Genomic DNA, 13948 nt, shown 5'->3' with positions numbered 1-13948 from the left:
GTTGGCAAAGTAATGTCTCTGCTTTTTAATATGCTGTCTAGGTTGGTCATAATTTTCCTTCCAAGGAGTAAGCGTCTTTTAATTTCATGGCTGCAATCACCATCTGCAGTGATTTGGGAGCCCAAAAAATTAAAGTCTGACACTATTTCCAAGTCTCCCCATCTATTTCCCATGAAGTGATGGGACCAGATGCCATGATCTTAGTTTTCTGAATGTTGAGCTTTAAGCCAACTTTTTCACTCTCCTCTTTCACTTTCACCACGAGGCTCTTTAGTTCTTCTTCACTTTCTGCCATAAGGGTGGTGTCATCTGCATATCTGAGGTTATTGATATTTCTCCTGGCAATCTTGATTCCAGCTTGTGCTTCTTCCACCCCAGCGTTTCTCATGTTGTACTCTGCATATAAATTAAATAAGCAGGGTGACAATATACAGCCTTGACGTACTCCTTTTCCTATTGGGAACCAGTCTGTTGTTCCATGTCCAGTTCTAACTGTTGCTTCCTGACCTGCATACAGATTTCTCAAGAGGCAGGTCAGGTGGTCTGGTATTCTCATGTCTTTCAGAATCTTCCACATTTTATTGTGACCCACACAGTCGAAGGCTTTGGCATAGTCAATAAAGCAGAAGTAGATGTTTTTCTTGAACTCTCTTATTTTTTTAATGATCCAGCTGACGTTGGCAATCTCTGGTTCCTCTGCCTTTTCTAAAACCAGCTTGAACATCTGGAAGTTCACGGTTCACGTATTGCTGAAGCTTGGCTTGGAGAATTTTGAGCATTACTTGACTAGCGTGTGGAATGAGTGCAATTGTGCGGTAGTCTGAGCATTCCTTGGGATTGCCTTTCTTAGAGATTGGAATGAAAACTGACCTTTTCCAGTCCTGTGGCCACTGCTGAGTTTCCCAAATTTGCTGGCATATTGAGTGCAGCACTTTCACTGCATCATCTTTCAGGATTTGAAACAGCTCAACTGGAATTCCATCACCTCCACCAGCTTTGCTCGTAGTGATGCTTTCTAAGGCCCACCTGACTTCACATTCCAGGATGACTGGCTCCAGGTGAGTGACCACACCATTGTGATTATCTGGGTCATGAAGATCTTTTTTTACAGTTCTTCTGTGTATTCTTGCCACCTCTTCTTAATATCTTCTGCTTCTGTGAGGTCCATACCATTTCTGTCCTTTATCAAACCCATCTTTGCGTGAAATGTTCCCTTGGTATCTCTAATTTTCTTGAAGAGATCTCTAGTCTTTCCCATTCTGTTGTTTTCCTCTATTTCTTTGCATTGATAGCTGAGGAAGGCTTTCTTATCTCTCTTGGCTATTCTTTGGAATTCTGCATTCAAATGGGAATATCTTTCCTTTTCTCCTTTGCTTTTCACTTCTCTTCTTTTCAAAGCTATTTGTAAGACCTCCTCAGACAACCACTTTGCCTTTTTGCATTTCTTTTTTTGGGGGGATGGTTTTGATCCCTGTCTCCTGTACAATGTCACGAACCTCTGTCCATAGTTCATCAGGCTCTCTGTCTATCAGATCTAGTCCCTTAAATCTATTTCTCACTTCCACTGTATAATCATAAGGGATTTGATTTAGGTCATACCTGAATGGTCTAGTGGTTTTCCCTACTTTTTTCAGTTGAATTCTGAATTGGCAATAAGAAGTTCATGATCTGAGCCACAGTCAGCTCCCAGTCTTGGTTTTGCTGACTGTATAGAGCTTCTCCATCTTTGGTTGCAAAGAATATAATCAATCTGATTTTGGTGTTGACCATCTGGTGATGCCCATGTGTAGAGTCTTCTGCTGTGTTGTTGGAAGAGGGTGTTTGCTATGACCAGTGCATTCTCTTGGCAAAACTCTATTAGCCTTTGCCCTGCTTCATTCTGTACTCCAAGCCCAAATTTGCCTGTTACTCCAGGTGTTTCTTGACTCCCTACTTTTGCATTCCAGTCCCCTATAATGAGAAGGACATCTTTTTTGGGTGTTAGTTCTAAAAGGTCTTGTAGGTCTTCATAGAACCATTCAACTTCAGCTTTTCAGCATTACTGACTGGGGCATAGGCTTGGATTACTATGATATTGAATGGTTTGCCTTGAGAACGGACAGAGATCATTCTGTCTTTTTTGAGATTTCATCCAAGTACTGCATTTCAAACTCTTTTGTTGACCATGATGGCTACTCCATTTCTTCTAAGGGATTCCTGCCCACAGTAGTAGATATAATGGTCATCTGAGTTAAAGTCGCCCACTCCTGTCCATTTTAGTTTGCTGATTCCTAGAATGCTGACATTCACCCTTGTCATCTCCTATTTGACCACTTCCAATTTGCCTTGATTCATGGACCTAACATTCCAGATTCCTATGCAATAATGCTCTTTACAGCATCAGACCTTGATTCTATCACCAGTAACAGCCACAACGGGGTACTGTTTTTGCTTTGGCTCCATCCCTTCATTCTTTCTGGAGTTATTTCTCCACTGATCTCCAGTAGCATATTAGGCACCTGGGGATTTTCTCTTTCAGTGTCCTATCAATTTGCCTTTTCCTACTGTTCCTGAGGTTCTCAAGGCAAGAATTCTGAAGTGGTTTGCCATTCCCTTCTCCAGTGGACCACATTCTGTCAGACCTCTCCACCATGACCCGACCATCTTGGGTGACCCCACATGGCATTGCTTAGTTTCACTGAGTTAGACAAGACTGTGGTCCTGTGATCAAGGTGGCCAGTTTTCTGTGATTATGATTTTAGTGTGTCTCCCCTCTGATGCCCTCTTGCAACACCTACTGTCTTACTTGGGTTTCTCTTACCTTGGATGTGGGGTATCTCTTCACAGCTGCTCCAGCAAAGCGCAGCCGCTACTCCTTACCTTGAACGAGGGATTATCTTCTCACAGCCGCCCCTCCTGACCTTGAACGTGGAGTAGCTCCTCTCAGCCCTCCTGTGTCCTCGCAGCAGCTGCTCCTTGAAGGTGGGGTTGCTCCTCTTGGCCGCCGCCCCTGACCTCCGACTGGGAAGCTCCTCTGCGTTGCTCCTGCGCTGTTGTTGCCTGGCACTCTCGGTCGCCACCCCTGACCTTGGGCGAGGGGTAGCTCCTCATGGACACACTTCTGCGCGGTCTGTCGCAGCCGGTGCATATATATATCAGTAATTACTTTAAATCTAAATGGATTAAATGGTCCAACCAAAAGACACAGATTGGCTGAATGGATAAAAAACAAGACCCATATATATGCTGTCTACAAGAACCCCTCTTCAGACATCAAGACACATATAGATTGAAAGTGAGAGGATGGAAAACTATATTCCATGCAAATGGGAAGCAAAAGACAGCTGGGGAAGCAATCCTCTATCAGACAAAACAGACCTTAAAAAAAGATTACAAGAGATCAGAAAGGACACTACATAATGATCAAGGGATCAATCCAAGAGGAAGACATACCAATTGTAAATATCTATGCACCCAACATAGGAGCACCTCAATACATAAGACAAATACTAACAGACATAAAAGGAGAAATTGACAGTAACACAATAATAGTAGGAGTCTTTAACACCCCACTCACACCAATGGACAGATCATCAAAACAGAAAATTAATAAGGAAACACAAGTGTTAAATGGCACATTAGATGAGATGGACCTCATTGATTTCTTTAAGAAATTCCATCCAAATACAGAAGAATACACCTTCGTCTCAAGTGTACATGGAACATTCTCCATGATAGACCATATTTTGGGTCACAAATCAAACCTCAGTAAAATCATATCAAGCATCTTCTCTGACCACACTGCTATGAGACTAGATATCAATTACAAGAAAAAACTGTAAGAAACACAAACACATGGAGATTAAACAACAAGTTTATAAATAACCAACAGGTTACTGAAGAAATCAAAAGGGAAATCAAAAAATTTCTAGAAACAAATGACAATGAAAACACAACTCAAAAAAACCTATGGGATACAGCAAAAGCAGTTCTAAGAGGGAAGTTTATAGCAATACAATCCTACCTCAAAAAACAAGAAAAGCATCAAATAGACAACCTAACTTTACACCTAAAACAACTGGAAAAAGAAGAACAAAGAAATTCCAAAATTAGTAGAAGGAAAGAAATCATAAAGATCCAAGCAGAAATAAATGAAAAAGAAAGAAACAATAGTAAAGATTAATAAGACTAAAAGATGGTTCTTTGAGAAGATAAAATTGAGAAACCCTTAGTCAGACTCATCAAGAAAAAAAGAGAGAAGAATCACATCATCAAAATTAGGAACGAAAAAGGAGAGGTTATGACAGACAAGGCAGAAATACAAAGGATTATAAGACACTACTATGAACAACTATATGGCAATAAAATAGATAACTTGGAAGAAATGAACAGATTCTTAGAAAAGTTCAATCTTCCAAGACTAAAACAGTAAGAAATACAAATTATGAACAACTCAGTTATAAGCACTGATATTGAACCTGTGGTCAAACATCTCCCAAAAAACAAAAGCCCAGGACCAGATGGCTTCGCAGGAGAATTCTATCAAACATTGAGAGAAGAGCTAATGACTATCCTTCTAAAACTCTTTCAAAAAATTGAAGAGGAAGAACACTTACAAATTCATTCTATGAGGCCACCATCACCCTGATACCAAAACCAGACAAAGACAACACAAAAAAAGAAAACTATAGGCCAATATCACTGATGAACATAGATGCAAAAATCCTCAACAAAATTTTGGCAAACGAAATTCAGCAACACATCAAAAAGTTCATATACCATGATCAAGTTGCTCTTACTCCAGGGATGCAAGGATTCTTCAATATACACAAATCAATCAATGTGATACACCATATTAACAAAATGAAAGATAAAAATCATATGATCATCTCAATAGATGCAGAAAAAGCCTTTGACAAAATTCAGCACCCATTTATGATAAAAAAAAAAACTCTTCAAAAAATGGGCATAGAAGAAACTACCTCAACACAGTAAAGGTCATATATGATAAGCCTACAGCACACATTATTCTCAATGGTGAAAAACTGAAAGCATTCCCCCTAAGATCAGGAACACGACAAGGGTGTCTACTTTCACCATTGTTATTCAACATAGTTCTGGAAGTCCTATGTATAGCAATCAGAGAAGGAAAAAAAATGAAAGGAATTCAGATCAGAAAAGAAGTAAAGCTCTCACTGTTGCAGATGACATGATACTGTACATAGAAAATCCTAAGGATAGTATCATAAAATTACTAGAGCTAATCAGTGAAATTAGCAAAGTTGCAGGATACAAAATCAATACACAGAAATCACTTGCATTTCTATATACTAACAACGAAAACTCAGAAACAGAAATTAAGGAATCAATCCCATTCACCATTGGAACAAAAAGAATTAAATATCTAGGAATAAACTTACCTAAAAAAGACAAAAGAACTGTACACAGAAAATTATAAGACATTAATGAAAGAAATCAAAGACAACATAAACAGATGGAGAGATATTCCATGTTCCTGGATAGGAAGTATCAATATTGTGAAAATGACTATACTACCAAATGCAATCCTCAGATTCAATGTGATCCCTATCAAATTACCAAGGCATTTTTCACAGAACTAGAACAAAAAATTTCACAATTCATATAGAAACACAAAAGAACCCGAATAGCCTAAACAGTATTGAGAAAGAATGGAGCTGGAAGAATCAACCTTCCTGACTTCAGATTAGACTACAAAGCTACAGTCATCAAGACATTATGGTACTGGCACAAAAAAAGAAATACAGGCCAATGAAACAAGATAGAAAGCCAAGAAATACATTCATGAACCTATGGGTACCTTATTTTTGACAAAGGAGGCAAGAATATACAATGGGGCAAAGACAGCCTCTTCAATAAATGGTGCTGGGAAAACTGGACAGCTACATGTAAAAGAATGAAATTAGAACACTTCCTAACACCATACATGAAGATAAACTCAAAATGGATTAAAGACATAAATGTAAGACCAGAAACTATAAAACTCTTAGAGGCAGAACACTCAATGACATCAATCTATGACCCATCTACTACAGTAACAGAAATTAAAAAAAAAAGTAAACAAGTAGGACCTGATTAAAATTTAAAAGCTTTTGCACAGTAAAGGAAACTATAAGCAAGGTGTAAAGACAACCCTCAGGATGCAAGAAAATAATAGTAAATGAAACAACTGACAAAGGATTCATTTCCAAAATGTTCAAGCAGCTCATACAACTCAATACCAGAAAAACAATCCAATCAAAAAGTGGGAAAAGGACCTAAACAGTCATTTCTCCAAAGAAGACATACAGATGACTAACAAACACGTGAAAAGATGCTCAACATCATTCATTATTAGAGAAATACCAATCAAAACTACAATGAGATATGACTTCACACTAGTCAGAATGGCCATCATGAAAAAGTCTACAAACAGTAAATGCTGGAGAGGGTCTGGAGAAAAGGGAACACTCTTGCACTGTTGGTGGGAGTGTAAATTTATACAGCCACTATGGAAGACGGTATGGAGATTCCTTAGAAAGCTAGGAATAAAACCACCATATGACACAACAATCCCACTCCTAGGCATATACACTGAGGCAGTCAAAACTGAAAGAAGACACATGTCCCATTGTTCATTGCAGCACTATTTACAATAGCTAGAACATGGAAGCAATCTAGATGCCCATCAACAGATGAATGGATCAAGAAGTTGTGGTACATATACACAATGGTATATTACTCTGCCATAGAAAGGAATGCAGTCGAGTCAGTTCTGATGAGATGGATGAACCTAGAACCCATTATACAGAGTGCAGTGAGTCAGAAAGAGAAAGATAAATTTTGTATTCTAATGCGTATATACGGAGTCTAGAAAATTGTTACTCAAGAGTTTATCTACAGAGTAGTAGTGGAGAAAAAGACATAGGGAATAGACTTATGGACATGGGGAGAAGGAGGAGAGGGTGAAATGTATGGAAAGAGTAACATGGAAACTTACATTCAGTTCAGTCACTCGGTCGTGTCCAACTCTTTGCGACCCCATGAATCGCAGCACGCCAGGCCTCCCTGTCCATCATCAACTCCCGGAATTTACTCAAACTCATGCCCATCGAGTCGGTGATGCCATCCAACCATCTCATCCTCTGTCTTCCCCTTCTCCTCCTGCCCCCAATCCCTCTCAGCATCAGGGACTTTTCCAATGAGTCAACTCTTCACATGAGATGGCCAAAGTATGGGAGTTTCAGCTTCAGTATCAGTCCTTCCAATGAACACCTAAGACTGATCTCCGTAAGGATGGACTGGTTGGATCTCCTTGCAGTCCAAGGGACTCTTAAGAGTCTTCTCCAACACCATAGTTCAAAAGCATCAATTTTTTGGTTCGCAGCTTTCTTCACAGTCCAACTCTCACATCCATACATGACCACTGGAAAAACCAAAGCCTTGAGTAGATGGACCTTTGTTGGCAAAGTAATGTCTCTGCTTTTTAATATGCTATCTAGGTTGGTCATAATTTTCCTTCCAAGGAGTAAGCGTCTTTTAATTTCATGGCTGCAATCACCATCTGCAGTGATTTGGGAGCCCAAAAAATTAAAGTCTGACACTGTTTCCAAGTCTCCCCATCTATTTCCCATGAAGTGATGGGACCAGATGCCATGATCTTAGTTTTCTGAATGTTTGAGCTTTAAGTCAACTTTTTCACTCTCCTCTTTCACTTTCACCAAGAAGCTTTTTAGTTCATCTTCACTTTCTGCCATAAGGGTGGTGTCATCTGCATATCTGAGGTTATTGATATTTCTCCTGGCAATCTTGATTCCAGCTTATGCTTCATCCAGCCCAGCGTTTCTCATGATGTACTGTGCATATAAGTTAAATAAGCAGGGTGACAATATACAGCCTTGACGTACTCCTTTTCCTATTGGGAACCAGTCTGTTGTTCCACGTCCAGTTCTAATTGCTGCTTCCTGACCTGCATACAGGTTTCTCAAGAGGCAGGTCAGGTGGTCAGGTGTTCCTTCTCTTTCAGAATTTTCCACACTTACATTACCATATGTAAAATAGCCAATGGGAATTTGCTGTATGGCTCAGGAAACTCAAACAGGGGCTCCGTATCAACCTAGAGGGGTCAGATGGGGAGGGAGATGAGAGGGAGGTTCAAAACAGAGGGGATACATGTATACTTGTGTCTGATTCATGTTGAGGTTTGACAGAAAAAAAAATTCTGTAAAACAATTATCCTTCAGTAAAAAAATAAATTAATTTTTTAAAAAGTGGACAAAGGACTTGAATAGGCATTTTCCAAAGAAGTTATACAAATGGTCAGCAAACAAATGAAAAGAAATTCAACAGCATAATTAGAGAAACGCAAAATAAAGCCACAAGAAGGTAACTACTTCATACCCACTAGGATGGTCATACTCCAAAAAAAAAAAAAAAAAAAAAATACCAAAGAACAAGTGTTGATGAGGATGTGAAAAAAATGGAACCTTTGTAAATTGCTTGTGGGACTCTAAAATAGTGCAGCCATTCTGGAAAGCTTGGTACTTTCTCAAAAAGTTAAACAGAATTACCATATAACCTAGCAATTCCACCCCTAGGTATGTGCCCACTAAGAAATGAAAACAGGTGCTCTAAATTTATCTAAAATTAATGATAATTGCAAACCTCTGTGATTATACTAAATACCACTGAATCATTCATCTAAAATGTGTGAACTGTATTTTATATGAATCATATCTCAATATAGCTGTTATGTGTATGCACCCACACATGCACATACTCTCACTCTCACACATGCATGTGGAGTGAAGTACTAATATATGCTACTACATGAATTAACCTTAAAACATTAAACTAAGTAAAAGAAGCTAGTCACAAAGGACCACATATATGATTCCATTTATATGAAATGTCCAGAATGGGCAGGGACAAAATATACATTAGTGGTTGCCCAGGACTTGAGGGAATAGGGAATTGGGGTGATTATAGATAAAGGTTATAGGGTTTCTCTTTTGAGGTGACAAAAATATTCTAAAATTGACTGGTGATGATTCTAGAACTCTGTAAATATACTCAAAACTACTGAGTTGTACACTGTAAGCATGAATTATAGCTCAATAAAGCTGTTTTTTTTTTTTCTAAAAAAAATTAAAACATATCACTGGGAGACAAGGGGTTACAGCTTGAATAGAACTAATAAGGGAATCAGCTATGGAAGCTCACTCACACACAGAACACTGTGCCCCAGGATTCATCTCCTCTAGTCAATTAGAAGGCATAGAGGACACAGCTGGTGGTTTATATCCTGGACTATGTGATCCACATGGGCAGCATAGGATTTTACTCGCTAAATATGCAAGATGTGTGTCTTCCACATTTTGCTATGCACTTGTTGGTAGAGACTGGCACCATGAGTTTCTACAGGTTTAGCCCATCTTTGCCTCTGTGGTCTGGTGGCTACAACCAGCATTTCCCTCACAGGAACTCTAGTAGCTTTATATTTCTACTTGTCATTAATAATTTGCTGAGGATTCTAACAGTGCTGCTTCTCTTTTATGTCCCTACTTCCAGAAAGCTATATTCTTCCCCAGGAAAGATTCCACATTTCAGTAGACATGCAAAATACCTCCAGCATTCTGGTGTAACATGTGGCAGGCAATAAACTGGCCAGAGGTATGGGTTAGCCCAAGACCTAACCTGTCAGCAATGGGCAACAGTTTCAGCTACAAGAGATGTAAATAAATGAGCAACAGCAGCAGTATTATAAAATGGGATATAGTCACAGAACGCAAGAGGGAAAATGACTATGAAGATTTTCCCAATCTTCTTTTCCAGTTGTGTATATTGAAAAGAAGGAAAAACAAATAAATTCTTTTCCTCTTTATTTTGTAGGAAATAAGGATGACTCATTTTTTATGAGTTTTCACTCCAACTTAACATTTCTCCCCTCACTTTCCTCTCTAGTTTCTTTTAGAGCAGGCACTCCATATCTTTAAGCAGCTTTAAAAATCCTAAGTCTCATAGTTTTACTTCAACCACTTGATTATCTTCCTGTACTAGTTCCAGACCTTGGCTGCTTACCCAATCAATCCCCTCCTCTACCCAATTTTAACTATCTACATGTAACACTCAAATTCTTTGAGTAAAATCATTTTATGTAAGAACAGTACTTCGTACAGTGAGATGATAAAGGTGAACAGTACAGTTGGTCTTATTTTGTTTTTGAACAAAAGGATATTTTCTGAAAGTCATTGCCTGGGAGTATATGTGGAAAGTCATTCTGAGTTGTCAAAAGATGTATTTCCCCTGCACTCACCTTTCCATTATCCTCCAAGTATAGTTGACACCAATCTGCTACTCCATTTATCTCTAGATTTTTCCCTCAGAGCAACTACAGTATGAGGATTCCAATCACAGTCATGGACAAAGGCATCATCAGCATAAACTAAGAATGGTAATGTAAAATAGTCAATCTCTACAGAAAGATTAGACACTGGTTGATATTAATATTATAGGTCCCAAATGGCCAACCATAAATAAAGGTTTCAAGCTCTAAGATTCAGAAATTGCAATCTCCTTGAGGGAACACCCAGTTGTGGACAGAGTTGGGAGTTAATTTCCTATAATCATGGAGCTTCCCTGGTGGCTCAGATGGTAAAGAATCTGCCTACAATGCAGGAGACTCAGGTTTGATCCCTGGGAAGGGAAGATCCCCTGGAGAAGAGAATGCATACCCACTTGACTATTCTTGCCTGGAGAATCCTATGGACTGAGGAGCCTAGCAAGCTATGTCCACAGGGTTACAAAGAGTCAGACAAGACTGAGCAGCTAACACTTTCACTTTTCATATTCAAGACCTATCTTTATCTTCCTCCTCATTATCTCAATAAGCAGATACTTAGTACTATATTGACTGGGGAACTTACAAACATGCTCCTTAGGTCTAAGATAGTATTATTAATAACAAAATATTTAGAAGATATATAGAAACACCATAAAACTTTGAATACTTTAAGTATTTATACCATGCACATACCAAAGAGCAGTGCATTTTAGGTAATAACCACACAGTAGTGTTCAAAAGATAATAGATAGGAAGGCATTTGCTATGCTGTGCTCAGCCAAGTCCAACTCTGTTTTCCTTTGGACTCTAGCCTTTGGGCTTCTCTGTCCATGGAATTCTCCAGGCAAGAATACTGGAGTGGGTTGCCATTTCCTCCTCTGGGGGATCTTCCTGACCCAGGGATTGAATCTGCATCTCCTGCAGCTCTTGCATTGTAGGCAGATAGATTCTTTACTGCTGAGCCATCAGGAAGCATTAGCACTCCTTAAATTACTCTGGGCAGAGTTTAAAAAGTTATTTGAATGACAGTCTAGTGAAGGAAGTTATGAGAAAACATGTCAGGCATCAGATTCGTGGGAGAAGGCTCATGGGTATAAAAAAGGTGGCAGTCTATTAGGGGGTGCTGACATTCAGTAGGAGGACTTTAGACTTCATCCACAATGAAACAGGAAGAGTCTTCAGGAAAAGAATTGCATGATCAAAAGGAAGACAATTTCTTCCTACATTTTAAAGAGCTTACCTGACAAGGGGACATTAAATTTCCTAGGAAGGTGATAAAGAATTTGTATTCTATTAACAAAAAGAGATTTGGAGTTCATTGCACTTTAATACAAATATATCACATGTGAACAACATAATTTTCTCATGGCCTTGAAGAATAACACAAATAAAGACTCAAGAGTGGACCAAACCTGAATAGGGGTCTGGGGAAGAGGCTGCTACTTCAAACTCATGGTCCCTAGAATCATCACCTGCATAGAGAACTCCCACCCAGTGCTTCTCCAGTTCAGGGCAGTGACATCACTCACAGCCTCTCTGCCGGGGTTCAGCTTCGGCATGATCCAGGGGGTACCCTCAGGATGAACGGCGTCAGTGAGAGAGAGAAGACACATGAAACCAGCCTTGATAGGGCCAAGTCTGCGAGGGAGAGAGAGAGAAAGAGAAAGAGAGAGAGGGTGACCAGACGGGGGGTGCAGCAGAGTCTGGCAATCCTTTATTTTTTACCATAGCTTTTATACCCTAAGTTAGTACATTTCTAAGGGGTAGATAGTTTAACATTAGGTCAGCTTGTCCTTCAAGAAACCAAGGTGTTTTCTGCATACTTCTTTGTTTATGAGGGTCTTGTACATTATCTTCTGGCCTTGGGGCCTATTAACATTTTATGCAAGTCAGGTGAATATAAACCTATTTTCTGTTTCTATGGTGACCTTAACTGAAAGGTAGCAGTCTCATAGGGCAACAGTACAGAGTAGAAGTATAACCTTGTTAACATAAAAATTAATCCTTCTGCAGAAGCTGTCAGTTAAGTTTATCTAAGAAGTTTATCCCACATTGACTCTGCGACTTTGGTGAGGCAGCTTTTTACCTAGCACTCCTGGCTGACAATTAACAACCATCTCATTGTTACCACACTAGGGCTAAGCTCTTATTTTTCTAGATCTTTTAACAATGGTTTCCATAACACAACCTTAGCACATTAAGAGTAAAAACACAGCAAGCAAATGTTAACCCAGTAACCACCTTTAGAATAATTTTTCTTGTTTTCTAATAGGACTCCTTCACCCCCCAAAAAGACTCTATGTCTATTCGGGCCTTTATATGATCAGGTTCTTTATGCTGTTTTATGATTAGGGTATTATGAGCAGTCATGCATATTAGTACCAAGGGCATAAATGCATTTGGCTAACAAACTACCAGCAAAGGAGTTTAAATTAAAACACTCCTTTCACCCTGGATAATCTCATAAAATACCACCACCTGGGAAACTTATTGATTAAAGTTCTAAACTGATTCTTATTTGGGAAGAGATCGGGGAAGGTCTTCTGCCTGTGTCACAGAAATTAGGGAGTAGTCTATTGAGGCAGGCATCAGAAAGACAGATATCATCTTTAAGGTGAGCGCCAGGGGCAGCTTTTCGAAATTCCTGAAAACCTGATCTGCCTTGCCTGTCAGGCTTTCTCCTCGTGACCTTGTCATAGGTGAGATCTCGTGAGCTGGCCTTTTCGAAACCCCTGAAAACCTGATCCACCTTGCCTGTCAGGTTTTCTCCCTCATGACCTTGTCATGGGTGGGATCTTGTGTGCCAGCTCCCAGCACCTTTCGGTGAAGATCTCAAAGGAGAAGATATACTGGATCCCATCAAAATCATTCCTAAGAAAAGAAATATAATAAGTGGAAAGCTGAATAACAAAGGCATAAAATTTAAAAAGTGAGAGCTCACAGCTGTTCATGACATTATAGTTGCTGGTTCAGACAAGAATTGAAACTAAGAACAATAGCGAAGATGTAAATGCTTACTATGTGTGAGGCACTATGCAAATACAGTGTTCCAAATCTCTTAATCATCATCCCAATGATCTCATAGGTTATTACAACCACATTTACAGATGAGGAAACTGAGATTCACAGACACACAGCTAGAAAGTGGTAGAGCTAGCATTAGAACCTAAGGTGTCTCTTAGTTTGTGCTCCTAAATAGCCTCCAAGTTTCCAGTAAACTATCACTCGAGAGAATTGGCTTATGACCCTTCCAGCTTTCCCTTTTTCTTTTGCTCTTGTTAACCACCTCCCATACATACATACCTCTCCAAATGGATTTCCACTGGTTCTACTACAGTCATCTAGAACTTTCATATTCTGGAAGACAATTTAATTTACTAAAAGGAACTGGCTCTCCTTGGTGAAATGGCTGGTTCTCCCATGGCTGTGGCGGGAAACATACAAAATGAGTAAACTATAGCACCAGAAAGAAAGGAAGTGCTCAAAAAAAAAATGGGGACATGCCTAAGGGACATAGGGACCAATGTGAAAGAGTTTCTAATGATCAAAGCTGGAACAAGTTGAGAAATGAAATAAATAATTCTTCCTTATAGAAGAATGCAAAATAAT

The 13948-nt window shown here is 39.3% G+C and overlaps 1 protein-coding gene across 3 annotated transcripts in view; it reads right to left on the bottom strand.

Annotated features, from left to right (window-relative positions):
• SYTL4 (synaptotagmin like 4) overlaps nt 1-13948 on the bottom strand; it is a 148993-nt gene that overhangs the window by 113576 nt on the left and 21469 nt on the right. The window contains exon 1 of one of the 3 annotated variants that reach the window (XM_065915862.1): nt 6998-7138. The exons of the other annotated variants lie outside the window; for them this stretch is intronic. The gene's annotated coding sequence lies outside the window, so the exon portion shown is untranslated. Of the gene's footprint in view, nt 1-6997; nt 7139-13948 lie in introns of those variants that run through there. 3 annotated transcript variants of the gene reach the window in all.

The sequence above is a fragment of the Muntiacus reevesi genome, chromosome X (assembly GCF_963930625.1).
Source record: "Muntiacus reevesi chromosome X, mMunRee1.1, whole genome shotgun sequence".
In the NCBI taxonomy this organism is placed as follows: domain Eukaryota; kingdom Metazoa; phylum Chordata; class Mammalia; order Artiodactyla; family Cervidae; genus Muntiacus; species Muntiacus reevesi.
The sequence above is the reverse complement of the archived record's forward strand: the minus strand, read 5'-3'. Positions and strand labels throughout refer to the sequence as shown.